The sequence below is a fragment of the Octopus sinensis genome, linkage group LG25 (assembly GCF_006345805.1).
Source record: "Octopus sinensis linkage group LG25, ASM634580v1, whole genome shotgun sequence".
Classification (NCBI taxonomy): Eukaryota; Metazoa; Mollusca; class Cephalopoda; order Octopoda; family Octopodidae; genus Octopus; species Octopus sinensis.
Window position 1 is genome coordinate 2,180,281 of NC_043021.1, and position 15,601 is coordinate 2,195,881.

Below are 15,601 nucleotides of genomic sequence, written 5' to 3' on the forward strand. Positions count from 1 at the left end.
GAGGAGAACAGGGAAGTGGGAAAGGAGAAACAGAGAAAGAGGAAGAGGGTAAGGATAGAGAAATGGAGGAGGAGAGGCGAAGGAAGAAGTAGTGAGAAGAGAAGGAGGGATAAAGATGGAAGGAGAAGTAGAGAGACAGGGAAACAGAGAGAGGGGGTAAGAGAGATAGGGAGGAGGGAGAGAAAGATTTATTTTTTTATGATTTATTTTTCTTTAATGACGCTGTTTGTGCAGCCATTCAAAACCCTACCGCTACAATAATGCAGGTAATATTTTTGTGTGAATATTAAATTGTAAAATTTCTCAGAATTAAATGAAGAAAATCATTTAAATTTTCAACAAAACTTTTTTGTTAAAGCAAATGGCTTGTGACTCCCACATTAATTTTCAATTTTCAATGAATTAATTTGTGGCCAACAGAGTTGTGACACTTAGAGGAATCCTTGAACTGGGAGGGAGAAAAAAAAGAAGTTTATCCCTATTACCTTTTTACTTCTTTTCTCTCTCACCTCTCCCAGTTACTTCTTTCCCTTCCCTCTTTTGTAATGGCACAAATCCTAAAGTTCAACGAACAAATTCACAAATTAATAATGGCTTTCTTGTGTGTTACCAAACTGCTGAGTAAGAATACCTCTGGTTATCACCTGCTGTCATGTCTGTGTCATATTCTCTGTTTGCACATCTCTATCCCCGTCTGTCTCTTTACTGACATTGACACAGTAAAAAGCTAAGTTAAGCATATAAATGTCCTTCTCTTTTTGTTCGGTCTCTCTTTTGTCCCAATCAAAGCTGAATCTTTCTCTTTCACTTTTTTCAGTCATTGGACTGCTGCCATGCTGGGGCACAACCTTGAAAGATTTAGTTAAACAAACCAATATCATCATCATCATCATCATCATTGTTTAACATCCGCTTTCCATGCTAGCATGGGTTGGACGATTTGACTGAGGTCTGGCAAACCAGATGGCTGCACCAGGCTCCAATCTTGATCTGGCAGAGTTTCTACAGCTGGATGCCCTTCCTAATGCCAACCACTCCGAGAGTGTAGTGGGTGCTTTTATGTGCCAGTCAGGCTGTACTGGAATGGCCATGCTCAAAATGGTGTTTTTTTAATTGCCACCTGCACAGGAGCCAGTCCAGCGGCACTGGCAACGACCTCAACCTAAGTACTAATTATTTTAAAAGCCTAGCACTTATTCTATTGGAATCTTTTGCCAAAATGCTAAGTTACAAGGACATAAACAAACAAACACCAGTCGTCAAATATTGGTGGTGGGAGGGTGGACAAACACAGAGACAAACATGCATGGATACATACATACATGGCCCAGCTCTCCATCAGTTACAATGATGAGTGTTCCAGGTGATCCAATCAACCAAACGGCCTGTTTGTGAAATTAATGTGCAAGTGGCTGGGGACTCCACAGACACTCTCTTTTACTCTTTATTCTTTTATTTGTTTCAGTCATTTGACTGCGGCCATGCTGGAGTACCACCTTTAGTCAAGCAAATCAACCCCAGGACTTATTCTTTGTAAGCCTAGTACTTATTCTATCAGTCTCTTAAGCCGAACCGCTAAGTTACGGGGACATAAACACACCAGCATCGGTTGTCAAGCGATGTTGGGGAGGACAAACACAGACACACAAACATATACACACACATGTAAAAAGCACTATTTGAGCGTGGCCGTTGCCAGTACTGCCTGACTGGCCCTCATACCAGTGGCATGTAAAAGCACCCACTACACTCTCAGAGTGGTTGGCATTAGGAAGGGCATCCAGCTGTAGAAACTCTGCCAGATCAAGATTGAAGCCTGGTGCAGCCATCTGGTTCGCCAGACCTCAGTCAAATCGTCCAACCCATGCTAGCATGGAAAGCGGATGTCAAACGATGATGATGATGATGAATTCATTTTTGCCAGCTGAGTGGACTGGAAGAGCAAGAAATAAAGTGTTTTGCTCAAGGACATAACACCCTGTTGGAAAGTGACCTACCGACCTTAAGATCAAGTTAAATATCCTAAACATTAAGGCCCCTGCCATACATGAATGCATACTGGCACCCCTTCGCTTACGACAACAAGGGTTCCAGGTGATCTGATCAACAGAACAGCTTGCTTGTGAGATTAACATGCAAGTGGCTGAGTACTCCACAGGCACACATACCCGCTTCATATACTTCTCAGGGAGATTCAGCATGACACAGAGTGTGACAAGGCTGACCCCTTGAATTACAGGTCACTAATCATTTCTGCCAGCTGAGTGGACTGAAGCAACGTGAAATAAAGTGTCTTGATCAAGGACACAAGGTGCCGTCAGGAATCGAACTCGCGACCCTATGATTGTGAGCCGAATACCCTAACCACTAAGTCATGCACCTTCTTACATGTACAAGCATGGCAGTGTGGTAAGAAGCTTGCTTTCCAACCACATAGCTCTGGGTTCAGTCCCACTGCGTGGTACCTTTGGCAAGTGTCTTCTACTATAGCCTCGGGCCGACCAAAGCCTTGTGAGTGGATTTGGAAGACGGAAACTGAAAGAAGCCCATGGCACACACATATATATATTTTTGTGTGTGTGTCATTGTGTCTGTTCATCCCCCCACTCCCTGCCATCGCTTGACAACCAATGTTTGGTGTGATTATGTTCCTGTGACTTAATGGCTCAGCAAAAGGTTCCGATGGAATAAATATTAGGCTTACAAAGAAAAAGTCCTGGGTGTCACTTTCTTTGACTAAAAAACCATTTACGGTGGTGCTCTAGCATGGCCACAGTCAAATGACCAAAACAAGTAAAAGAATAAAAGCATATAATATATATATATATATATATATATATATATATATATATGTGACAGGCTTCTTTCAGTTTCCATCTACTAAATCCACTCGAGAGCTATAGTAGAAGACACTTGCCCAAGGTGCCATGCAGTGGGACTGAACCTGGAGCTATGTGGTTGGTAAGCAATTTTATTTTTTTTAATACTTTGTTCAGACATAAAAAAAAAAGCTAAACCCATCAACATTTTCAGGGACCTCTGAAACGAAAGGGAGCATGTTACCATCAATGAAACATCAGATCTGGTCCCAAACACTTCCAACACACAAACACATTTGTACTTCACTGAGGACAAGCAAGTACCAGTGAATGAAGTAAACCCTGGCAATAGACTAAACTTACCAGTGAAGTCATAATGACTCACAAACATTGTGTGTTTCATTTTTTGCAGTGTTTGTGCACAGAGAGACAGACGGAGTGAGTGTGCACAGAAAACTGCTTCTGTGCAAATTTCGTCTTATTTTGCACTGTATGTGTGCACCCATGCGAGTAAACAGCTGCAATCTTGACAAGAATAAAGAATTTGATATCTTACATGGACAGGTGTGGTGGTATGGCTAAGGAGAATGCTTTCCAGCCATGCGGTCTCAGGTTCAATACCACAGTGCAGCACCTTGGGCAAGAGTGATGTCTGCTATAGCCCTAGGCTAACAGAAGCCTTGTGAGTGGATTTCATATCCAGGAACTAAAAGAAGTTCACACATATATATATACATATACATATATATATATATATATATATATACACACACACACACATCATTTTATCTTTTATCTTTTTTTTTATTTTTTCAGTCATTTGACTGCGGCCATGCTGGAACACCACGTTTAGTCAAGCAAATTGACCCTAGGACTTATTCTTTGTAAACCTAGTACTTATTCTATTGGTCTCTCTTGCCAAACCATTAAGTGACGGGGACGTAAACACACCAGCATCGGTTGTCAAGCAATGTGGTGGGGGGGCTATCACAGACACACAAATATATATACACACACACACACACATATATATATATATACGTACACATACATATGACAGGCTTCTTTCAGTTTCCGTCTACCAAATCCACTCACAAGGCTTTGGTTGGCCCGAGGCTATAGTAGAAGACACTTGTCCAAGGTGCCACACAGTAGGACTGAACCCAGACCCATGTGGTTGGTAAGCAAGCTACTTACAACACAGCCCCTCCTGTTGTTTTTCTCGGACTGCCTGTTCTTTGCTGATCTTTCTATTGGCCACTGGCCATTTTGCTGCATTCTAATTGCTTGCTAAAGTTCACAAAGGACACATTTTGCTGACGAAGCAACACGATCTTTGATCTAGTAACTGGGCTGATACTACAGGGCTTTCTCCATAGTTGACGGAAACTGAAAGAAGCCCATCATGTGTGTGCGTGTTTGTGTCTGTGTTTGTCTCCCATCACTGTTTGACAACCAGTGTTGGTTTGTTTATGTCCCCATCACTTGTCAGTTTGGCAAAAATGTGTGCAATAGAAAAGTTCTTCAAGGTGTTGATAAAAGATGAGAGATCATCATCATCGCAACCAACATCACTACCACCACCATCACCACCATCACCACCACCATCACCACCACCACCATCACCACCACCACCACCATCGCCATCACCACCATCACTACAACCACCATCACCACCACCATCATCACCACCACCACCACCACCATCATCATCATTATCATCATTTAATGTCTATATTTCATGCTGGCGTGTGTTGGATAGTTTGAGCAGAGCCTGGTAAGCAGAAGAGCTGTCTGAGAGCCACTCTACTGTGGAAGCACGTGGCTTAATGTTTCGGGCATTGCACTCGTGATCGCAAGCTTGTGGTTTCAATACCTGGACCAGGCAACACGTTGTGTTCTTGAGCAAAACACTTTATTTCAAGTTGTTCCAGTCCATTCAGTGAGCAAAAGTGAGTTATCTTGTGATGGAGTGGCATCCCCTCCAGGTGGGGAACTTGAGAAGACCCCCTTCAGCCATGAACGACCATGGGATTGCACCTAGAAAGTTCCCCTCCAAGGCACAAATCTGGACAAGGTTGTTTGTGGAAGGCCAGCAGTCGCCCATGCATGCCAGCCTCCTCCACTCCACACCTCTGATGTTATCCTAGAGAAAGGCAAAGGGGCCGATACAGCTTGGCACCAGTGAGGTCACAACTCATTTCTACAGTTGAGTTAACTGGAGCAATGTGAAATAAAGTGTCTTGCTCAAGGACACAACAAGCAGTCCAGTCCAGGAATCGAACTCACAACCTCACGATCGTAAGCTCGACGCTCTAACCACTGAGCCATGCACCTTCACATATATAAAGAGATGGGGAGAGATGAGGAAACAGCCGCCAAGTCCAATAACTCTTATCAGGCATTAACAGGAGCAGTCTCTATGTGGTTGCATGAACTGCTAGAAATAGCAATCAATTCCTCACACAAACGCCATGGAAACCAGGAAAGCAGTCCTTATATGTTTGGCAAGACTCGAGAAGGTAAACCAACTTTACCTTTAAGCACTTTACAGAGTATGCTGGATGTTTTTCCTGTGGCACCAGCATAGGTAATCGCATAAACCAGCTCTTTTTTGAACAAAGACATGCATTGTTCAGAGAGTGAGATTGGCCCCTCTCAAGGCCTTTCTTCACTTTAAAAGGCATCAGACACATGCATCATTTGATTTCTATTTTGTCCTTTAAGTGTTGCATAGTTGAGAAAGACAAATCCCTCAAATGAAAAATTCCATGACGGAATGAAAGCATTTTATCAGCGCGCGTGGTAAGCTCTCTGAACGCCTGCTTTAAGAGGCGGCCCTCATTGCTACATCTGTGCAAGGGAGTGTGGATCCCTAGCAGGATTAAGAAACTACTTTTGGGCGGCTCATGTCCAAGAGATCAACCAAGGAACGGCGTTGCAGCTCTCGTACATATTATTGTGCATCCAGGCCCTATATTGCCAACTGTTTACACCCAGGTTAGGCTTGCTCAAGCAAATCGATAACCAAAAGCAGTTCAGCTCTGACCAAACTCTGTATTTTCCAGGTTCAGTTCACCTAAGACCACTTTCGTTACCAAGTGCATCCTTTCCCACATTTTTCAGACGGTACAGTATGATATGCAGAGGAATTGCTAACTATTTCTAGCAGTTCAGGCAAACCACATAGAAATTGCTCCCGTTAGTGCATGATAAGAGTTATCGGACTTGGCGCCCGTTTCCCCCCTCACTCCCCATAAATACATATATATACATGCATGTGTGTGTGTGTGTGTGTGTGTGTGTGTGTGTGTGGCTGTGTGTGTGTGTGCATTTATATATTTGGGCATCATAGTTGTGTGTGTGTCTGTGCGTACGAATGCATACACACACGTGTATGTGCGTGCGTGTATACATACACAGATGTATATATAAACATATATATATATATATATATGTGTGTGTGTGTGTGTGTGTGTGTGTGTGTGTTCATGATAAAGATCCAAATAGACAGGGAGATTAGTACTTTTACTAGCTTCTCACGTAGTCAGATGAAAGAGAGAGAGAGAGAGAGAGGAGAGAGAGAGAGAAAGAGAGAAAAAAAGCAAGATAAAGAGAGAGAGGGAGATAGAGAGACAGAAAGGGGGTTAGCATGAAAGGTGGCGGTGGCGACGAAGGTGGGGAAAAAAAAGTTTGTCGAAACTTCAATGGAAGCCAACAGGCTCCTCCTGCTCAGAGAAACAAATGCATATTAATGAAAGCGATTGGGTGAAATGTTTGATAAAACACACACACACAACATATATATATACATGCATGTATATATATACCCACTTACATATACGTATATACATATATATATATATATGCATACAAGTACATATGTATGTATACATATATATAGGTGCAGATATTCATGCGCGTGTGTATGTGTGTGTATATATATATATATGTGTGTGTGTGTATATATATATAGGCTGAGGAAGCGGGTGACTGTATGGCCTAGTTGTATGCAGTTTGTCTTCTTTTTAGACTTTCTTTGTTATTTTACTTTATATATATATGTTGTTTTTTTTTCCTTGCCTTAACCTACTTAAAAGACTTGCCTGGCCTGCAGCTCTCTTCGCCATTTAATACTTTTACTGTTCATTTTTTGCTTTTTATTTCTGTGTTTTTCGTTTTTTGTTTTTTGTTTCTCTCTCTCTCTCTCTCTCTCTCTGCATTACGCTGTTCTCTATCTATCACTTCCTCTCGTTTTATCTTCTTTCCTAATATACAAAAAGGAGAGAGTAGAAGTCTCGCACGCACACACACACGCACGCGCGCACACTTGCATACATACCATACACGCATACATACATACATACATACAGAGAGAGAGAGAGAGAGAGAGAGAGTGTGTGTGCTTGTGTATGCATGCATGTATGTATGTATGTGTGTATATATATATATATGTATGTATATGTAGGGCTTCTTTCTCTATTTGACTTCCATCTAACTTTCCAGCTTGTTCTTCTTGCACAACACACCAAACACCGCACCGTATATCTATCTTAATATCTACTCCACACCGCCTTTATAACACTCCTATCTTTCACTCCGGCTATTCACCAACTCTCTATCTTCCTCTAGAAGTGTGTGTGTGTGTAACTATAGGCATGTATGTGTGATATGTGAGCGTGTAAATTGTGTGTGTGCATCTGTGTGTGTGTGTGTGTGTGTGTTACTTCCTCCTCCAGGCTACATTCCAACCAACTATAAACTACCACTTTGTCTATTATTTGCTGTTATCTGCTTTTTAAACTCCATCTCTGTTACATTCCCATTTTTTTTTATCTACAATAGGCGTGGCTGCGTGGTAAGAGGTTCGCTTCCCAACCACGCGGTTCCGTGTTCGGTCCCGCAGCATGGCTGCGACACCTTGGCTAAGCGTTTCCTGTTATTGCTTTGAGTCGAACAAAACTTTCTATGCGGAAACTGAAAGAAGCCCGCCGTATATATGTAATAAATGCATGTGTGTGTGAGTGTCTTTGTGTTTATACCCAACACCCGTACCCCCACCACCGCTTGACAACCGATGTTGGTTTGTTTACGTCCTCGTAACTTAGCTGGTCGGCATCGATAGACTATGTACCAGGCTTTAAAAAAATAGTAAGCTCTGGATTCGATTTCTTCGACTGAACCCTTCAACGCGGTGCTGCAGCATGGCCGCTATCCAATGACTAAAATAAATAAATAAGTAAAACATTAAAGACGAAACACTCGGTGTTTGTCAACCAATCGGTCTCCCGCCACTTTCCCATATTCTCTCTCTCCACCCCAATCGATCTCTTTCTCTCTCTCTTCTCTTCCCTTCACAGGGTTAACATATCCTCTAATTAAATTTAATCTCTCTCTCTCTCTCTCTCTCTCTCTCTCTCCCCACCCCTCTCTCTCTCTCTGTATATATACTCTTTTACTTGTTTCAGTCATTTGACTGCGGCCATGCTGGAGCACCGCCTTTAATCGAGCAACTCGACCCCGGGACTTATTCTTTGTAAGCCCAGTACTTATTCTATCGGTCTGTTTTGCCGAACCGCTAAGTAACGGGGACATAAACACACCAGCATCGGTTATCAAGCAAAGCTAGGGGGACAAGTACAGACACACAAACACACATATATACGACGAGCTTCTTTCAGTTTCTGTCTACCAAATCCACTCACAAGGCTTTGGTCGGCCCGAGGCTATAGTAGAAGACACTTGCCCAAGGTGCCACGCAGTGGGACTGAACCCGGAACCATGTGGTTGGTAAGCAATTCTTTTATTCTTTTACTTGTTTCAGCCATTTGACTGCGGTCATGCTGGACCACTGCCTTGACTCGAACTAATCAATCCCAGGACTTATTCTTTGTAAGCCTAGTACTTATTCTATCTACTTATTCTCTATACGGCGGGCTTCTCTCAGTTTCCGTCTACCAAATAAAATAGTAATCAAAGGGTTCATAGATTTTTTTTTAAATGGTTGAGAAACCTTGGTCCAGGGGCTCAATTCTGATCCGTGTATGCCGTGGTTTAGTGGTTAGAGTGTTGGACACTCAATCATAAGATTGTGGCTTCGATTCCTGAACCGGGCGATGGGTTCTGTTCTTGAGCAAAACACTTCATTTCGCATTGCTCCCGTCCACTCAGTTGGTAATATAGACGGTCAAGGTGGTGTTTAGTGTGACCATCTAATAACGACTCATGTCAGAAGGCTAAAATAATATATATAATGTGCCAGTTGGAAAAGAGAGAGACACAACATTGTAGAATAGTTATGAAAGATTTATTGATATATTTACAGGCATTTGTGTGGGTTTTATGTTTGCTGTTAACCATGGTGAATAATTCGCGAACAGCGCTATGTTAGAACCTGTGCGGTGTTGCTGGTATTGTGCACGTAGAGATGTTGTTGACGACGTTGGTGAGAGACATGATGATGGCGACGAAGATGGAGGTCCTTGGAATGCTGTTGGACGGGTGTTGTCTGGCACTGTCGCTGGAACTGGCTGCATCGTGTGGTCAGAGGCTAGACCTTAGAATATCTGAAACCAAAGACGTTAAGACGAGGAGAAGTTGAGTTTTTATTGATAACAGTAGGCTCAAACTGGGGTTGAGAACAGACTGTCTCACGTGATTTATTTGGAAGCTTCGATTGGTTATATCCTGCAGATTGGCGAGACAGAGTAAAAGGTAAATTGCACCAATACCAACCAATCAGAGTGATGGACACAACGGGGTCCAAATAGCAGCCAAAGGTGATGTCAGTATGTGACAGCCTACGTATGTTTATATAAGGGGGAGAGGAATTTCTCTCGAGTATACGCTACGGTAAAAATGAAGTAATCCTACGATGGATTTTTTGTTCAGGGTGAATATATAGACCTCATTAAATGAAACACCGGCTTCTGATTCAGTATGACACGAGAAGGAACTTTTTATGCCAAGCCTTGTTACCATTAAACAAATATTACTGGACCCAATGCACTAGTTACCCCGGGAACTTATAGTAATGTTAAAATGGCACTGCGCACGCGTGTGCGTGTCTGCATTTGCTTCCCCACTCGCTTGAAATATTTACGTCCACATAACCTTAGTTGTTCGTCAATGGAAAGATCGATAGAATAAGTACCGGGTTTTAAAAATAAATCAATAGGAGTGGTTGTGTGGTAAGTAGCTTGCTTACCAACCACATGGTTCCGGGTTCAGTCCCACTGCGTGACACTTTGGCCAAGTGTCTTCTGCTATAGCTTCGGGCCGCCCCAAACCTTGTGAGTGGATTTGGTAGACAGAAACTGAGAGAAGCCCGTCGTGTATATATATATAATGTGTGTGTGTGTGTGTGTGTGTGTGTGTGTGTGTGTGTGTAGCCTGCTCGCTTAGCCAGCGGGGTGGCGTCATTTGAAGGCTAAAACAGTGCGAGCGCATTGTGATCAGCGATGTGTAGCAACATATGATAGCCTGATCGGTCACGTGATCACGTGATATATTTATGTGTGTGTCTTTGTGTCTGTGTGTGTCTCCCCACCGTCGCTTGACAACCGATGTCGATATGTTTACGTCCCTATAACTTAGTGGCTCGGCAAAAGAGACTGATAGAATCAGTACCAAGCTTACAAAGAATAAGTCCTTTGTACTTTTAGTCGATTTCTTCGACTAAAAGGCGGTGCTGCAGCATGGCCGCAATCAAGTAAAAGAGAAGAACTGTACACGTGCGATCGATACTTAATCCAAATTATGAATAAAACTATTCGGTTGTACATTGACAAAGACCAGATTATCACAGCTAGCAGTCGGCCAGATAATAACTCTTAATCCTACCGTCTTATGAAAGGAAGGACACATTGGATAAAGTAATGCAATAATCCAGTATGCATTCTATTTGAAAAAAAAAAACGAAGACAAAAAGCAAAAACAACAAAAAGGAAAAGGAAACAAAAAGAAAAAATGGCGGCAATTTTACTGATGGAACGTCATTGATCATAAGACATGGGACGTGAGATGTGCTAGAAACAGCAGCTAAGTTTCTCTTAAATCACACACATTTTTGTCTGGAAATTAATTTTGAAATTATAAACAGAAACTGCAGATTCGGATTGTCCATCTTTTAAATTCAAGGTAAATTTTTCGTTAGTCATGCCATTTAGGACATCTAATCCCGGTGGGGACTTGAGTTGAGGGCTGATCTCTGAGTGCTTAATCTCCCAAAAGAGAGGCCAAAAGATAACTGGATTCAAATAAAATTAAATTGGACTGATGTACCTAGGATTCGAGCCTGTTTCCAAACGATTACTGAATTCAAATAAAATTAAATTGGACTGATGTGGCTTGGATTCGAGCCTGTTTCCAAAAGATATCTACAATTAATTTAAATCAAAAATTTAAATTAAGTTGCAATGACGCGATCAGGATTCGAACCTGAAACCGAAAGATATCTAGAATTAACTTAGAACAAAATCGCCTTGTACTGTCGTGAGCAAGGATTCTGTACTTAGACCGAAGAATATCTGAATTAACTAGAAAAGAAAAAAATAGCTGGAATTACACTGCCGTGACCAGGATTCGAACCTGGGTTACCACGGCCACAACGTGGGGTCCTAACCACTAGACGATCACGGCCACTTGTCCAGCTTGATAAAATTGGCAATATTAGGTAAATTCAATTGCTTTTGTTCTGACAGTTACTGAATATGGAGGGACGCCGCGTCAGAATCACTTTGTTTAAATTAGGCTTAGATAATCTTTTTCGAGAAGCGGGCCATACGGGATATGACTCACCATTGGGCAGGCTGCACTATAAAAAAAATTCAAGGTAATATTTCATTAGGCGTGCACACCATTCAGATAGTCACGCGGGCCGCAGTTTGTCCATGATTCGCTAGGGTGATCGTATGATTAACAAGTTCATTTCACTATCATATGAGGAAAAACTTCCTTTTGTACCCCTGCCATTAAACTTTTCTCTTTAATATTAAACATGGTGGGAAATTGATTTTCTACCATGTCTTATAATAATAATGATGAGAAAGTCGTAAAAACTTTATGGTGGAGGGGGGGGGTACAAAAGGAAGTCTTTCCTCATACGATCCGGTTTCACTTCTGATGTACAGCATATACCTTTTACCGTGGCCTTGGCTTGTCCAAAGCCACCTGGGTAAAACTCAATAAATAGAAATTGCGTGGAATATCATCGAATCGCCTGTACCAGTTCCTAGGCGTTAAACATAATCCGTCGCCCGGTTTCGAACCACCGATTGGTTATCGAGTGTCTTTAATAGTATAAAATAAAATCTATTTCAAGCATTCGGACCAGGTTTTCAAGCTGAAAATAACTCGATTTCTTTGACAAATCTTGGAGATCTTTCAAAAAGTACTGCATTTCTTTCATTTCTCCTTAGAGTGAGCCATTACACGCACAGGTACATGGACATGCAGGCGCCCACGCGCACACACACACACACACAATTATGTAAGTCGTATTTAACCCGTTCGAATGTATTCGGACGTGATAAGGCCTTTCGCTGCGGAAATAGTCTTGGGAGAAAAATCTCCACCCAGAGATGTGTGAAAACGCATTGCAGGGGAGGGGGCTCTGTGAATAACATCATTGGATCGTAGGACGCATTCGTTTCGGCGTCGTTCCTCCTCGTCAGCTACGAAAACCAAATCTGTCATTCATTTTTTCCGTTGTTTTTTTTTTGTTTGTTCCGTCATTCACACGTGCCATCCTTGCTACATTCACCCATGTGAATGTAGCAAGGATGGCACTCGACTCACTTACGGAAAGCGACTTCCAGGTTTTATTCCAAAGGCGGCAGGAAGGCAGGGACCGGAGTATTGTTGTGCAAGGTGACTATTTCGAAGGAAATAATGTCAAAACTTTGGTAAATAAATTATTTTTTTTTATTGAACATAACTAGTCCGGGAACCTTTTGGTACCTCCTCGTAGATCCGACGGTTTTCCATACAGTTTCCATCTGTAACGGTTGTAGTTCGTCATGGTGGTCGAGGGTCACCAATTTGTAACGGTGGTCGTTAAGGTGTTGGTTGCCAGTATGCAGGATGGAAGCAGAACAGTGATCGAGGTTGTAAAGAAATATTCATTTAACGTTACTTCGTATATATCCAAAACCACGACGGGTTGGTATGTATAATTAGTAAATGGAAAAAGCATGCGAGGTAAAAAGAGTTAATTTCGGCCGGTATGTGTGTACAGGATCTCATAGTAGTATATAAATAGAGATGATGTTACAGAGAAGAGAAAGTGAAAGTTATAGAGTCGAGCGAAGTTGTGTCTCATAGCTGACTGGTTGTAACCTTCTTTCTCCCTCTGGCCGTTTGGTCTCAAGTGGCTGCCTGCCTTTGACTATGACTCTTGTCCGTTCACTAAATGATTTTACCTTGCTAAATTCTAGTATTCATAACTATCTAAAAGAAGTTAGAAAGACAGACATATTGTTGAAAAACAATAGATTTCGTTGACGGTCTGTTATCTCTGTTCTAGCTTTTGGTGGCCTAGAAGAGGTTAGAAGGGTCAAGTGGCAAAGACATTATTCTGCTTAGCGATGGCATCTGGCAAATGTAATTGCTGTCACTCACAGAAAAACTATTGTTTTACGGTGAGAAAAGTGCTGTTGAACTGTTAAGTGAAATTTGGCGATCGATGATCGAATCCACGCTATGCCTGCGTGAAGCCACTGCATCACTCCCAATCCAGAGAGGTTCCGAGAAAAAGGGAACGAACGATGGAGGAAGAGAAAGAAATGCATGGCTGAGGAAAAGTCTTGCGTATCAGGTGAGAGGATCATTGAAGCGTATACAGGAGAGATTTCTATTCAGGTAAGTCCGAATATCGGTGTCGCTTTGCGTGCCAAAGTGTGCGGTCAATGACTGGGCAATGCGGAAAACGAGTTAGCGCGTGCATGCACGTGAGGGCGTATACACGAGTACAGGTGCACATATCAAAATTCACTGTAAAATGAGCTCAGGTGAACGAGCGAGTGTATTCTCAATCCACGATATGGAAGATCTTCCTGCCGGATTATGGTGTGTGAAAAGCCTTGAAGGTTTCTCAGAAGTGAAATGTGTCTGGCGCCATTGTCACGGTCAGTTGCTGAGGTTAGCAAGAACGAGAGTGTGGCATGCTGAAGTGACGCGCCAGACAAATACTTTTCTCTATTTATTCCGTGACCAAACAGGGACCGAATGCACTGACAGGGCATTGGTAGGCCCTGATGCTTTAGTAGAAAGCACTTGCCCAAGGTGTGGTGCAGTGGGACTGAACATGAAACCACGTGGTTGCAAAGCGAAATTCTTAACCCCACAAACTATACCTTTGTTTAACTATAAAAATTAAAAAGCTCTCATGGAAGTTTTTTTCGAAGCACTCGGGGATAGTAAAGTGGGGGAGGCGGGGCTGCACAGAATTGTAACTTTGATCAAAATTTGTACAGGCATACCTCAACTTACGTCTTCTCGAGTTACGTCGTTTTCGATTTAAATTCAAGCACAAAGCGTCGATGCACACACGTTCGCGCGCACAAACTTACACCGGACTCACACACAAACACACATACATATACATACACGGCAAGCTTCAGCACAGTTTCCACTCTGTCAAGTTTGCTTACAAACATTGGTCAATCTTCCTTTATTTTAAATCTATTTTAAATCTTCCTTTTTTAAAATCTATTTGTCGTTTCAGTCATTGGACTGCGGCCATACTGGGGTACTTCTAGGGTTTTTAGTTGAATGAGTCGATCCTGGTGAATATTTTTAAAGCCAGGTACTTATGCTGTTGGTCACTTCTGCCAAACTGCTAAGTTACAAATCCACTCACAAGGCTTTTGTCGGCTCGGGGCTACAACAGAAGACTTAACACATCTGCACCTAAAGTCATGTTTGCGCCTATATAACAGAAAGTGTATTTGAGGGAATTTTTAGTTACTACAGGTCGTCCGTCTGAGCGGTGGCCTAAAGTGTCGGGGTTAGAAAAGATGAGACTGAAAGTTATACAGAATTTGCAGGTCCTTTGCTAGAAACCACAAGTCAGAAGGTCTCACAAAAAATGAAAATATGCCTTTTAACTATAAATAGGGTTCAGCAAATTACAAAACCCTAAAGTTATTGTTTAGCTTATGCCAAAATCCGGCGCCCGTATTCCAACATAGGTATTATTTTGCCTTAGGTCATCCCTGATATTGCAGATCTACAACAGGCGTTCCGCCGGCGCCCATCCCTCTCTCTCTCTTTCCCCCGCTCCCCTCTCTCTCTAGGCACTAACATGGTTGCATGGTCAAGAAGTGCGCTTCGCAACCAAATGGTTTCGGGTTCACTCCCACTGCGCGGGACTCACGATTTGGGCAGGTGTCTCCAACTATAGTCCTCGACCGACCAATGCTTTGTGAGTGAATCTGATAGATGGAAACTGTATGGAAGCCCGTCGTGTATGTGTATGTGTCCGTGGGTTTATGCTTTCGTATTTTTATTTGTCCTCATACCACTTGACAACCGGTAATGGTTTGTTTACACCCATATAACTTAGCGATTCGGCAAAGGCACCGATAGACTAAGTACTAGACTTAAAACGAGCACTGGAGTAGATTTGTTCGACTTATCTTTCAAAACGATGCCCCAGCAAGTCGGCAGTCCAATGATTAAAACAAGTAAAAAAGAGTTAAATATCTGGGTCTTTATTGTCCACTGTGTCCGTTATTTGTTTAAGGCGGTTAAATGTGAATTTATAAAATTTAGTTGCTATT

At 42.3% G+C, this 15,601-nt stretch overlaps 1 long non-coding RNA gene and 1 other non-coding gene across 2 annotated transcripts in view; both read right to left on the reverse strand.

Moving 5' to 3' along the window:
* LOC118767867 overlaps positions 1-11,464 on the reverse strand; it is a 22,219-nt gene extending 10,755 nt beyond the window's left edge. The window contains exon 1 of the long non-coding RNA XR_005003773.1: positions 11,388-11,464. This is a non-coding gene — a long non-coding RNA (uncharacterized LOC118767867). The remainder of the gene's footprint in view (positions 1-11,387) is intronic.
* Positions 11,388-11,459, reverse strand: Trnah-gug. Its single transcript has one exon. It is a non-coding gene; the product is annotated as a tRNA-His (tRNA).
* Positions 11,465-15,601: the final 4,137 nt, after the last annotated feature.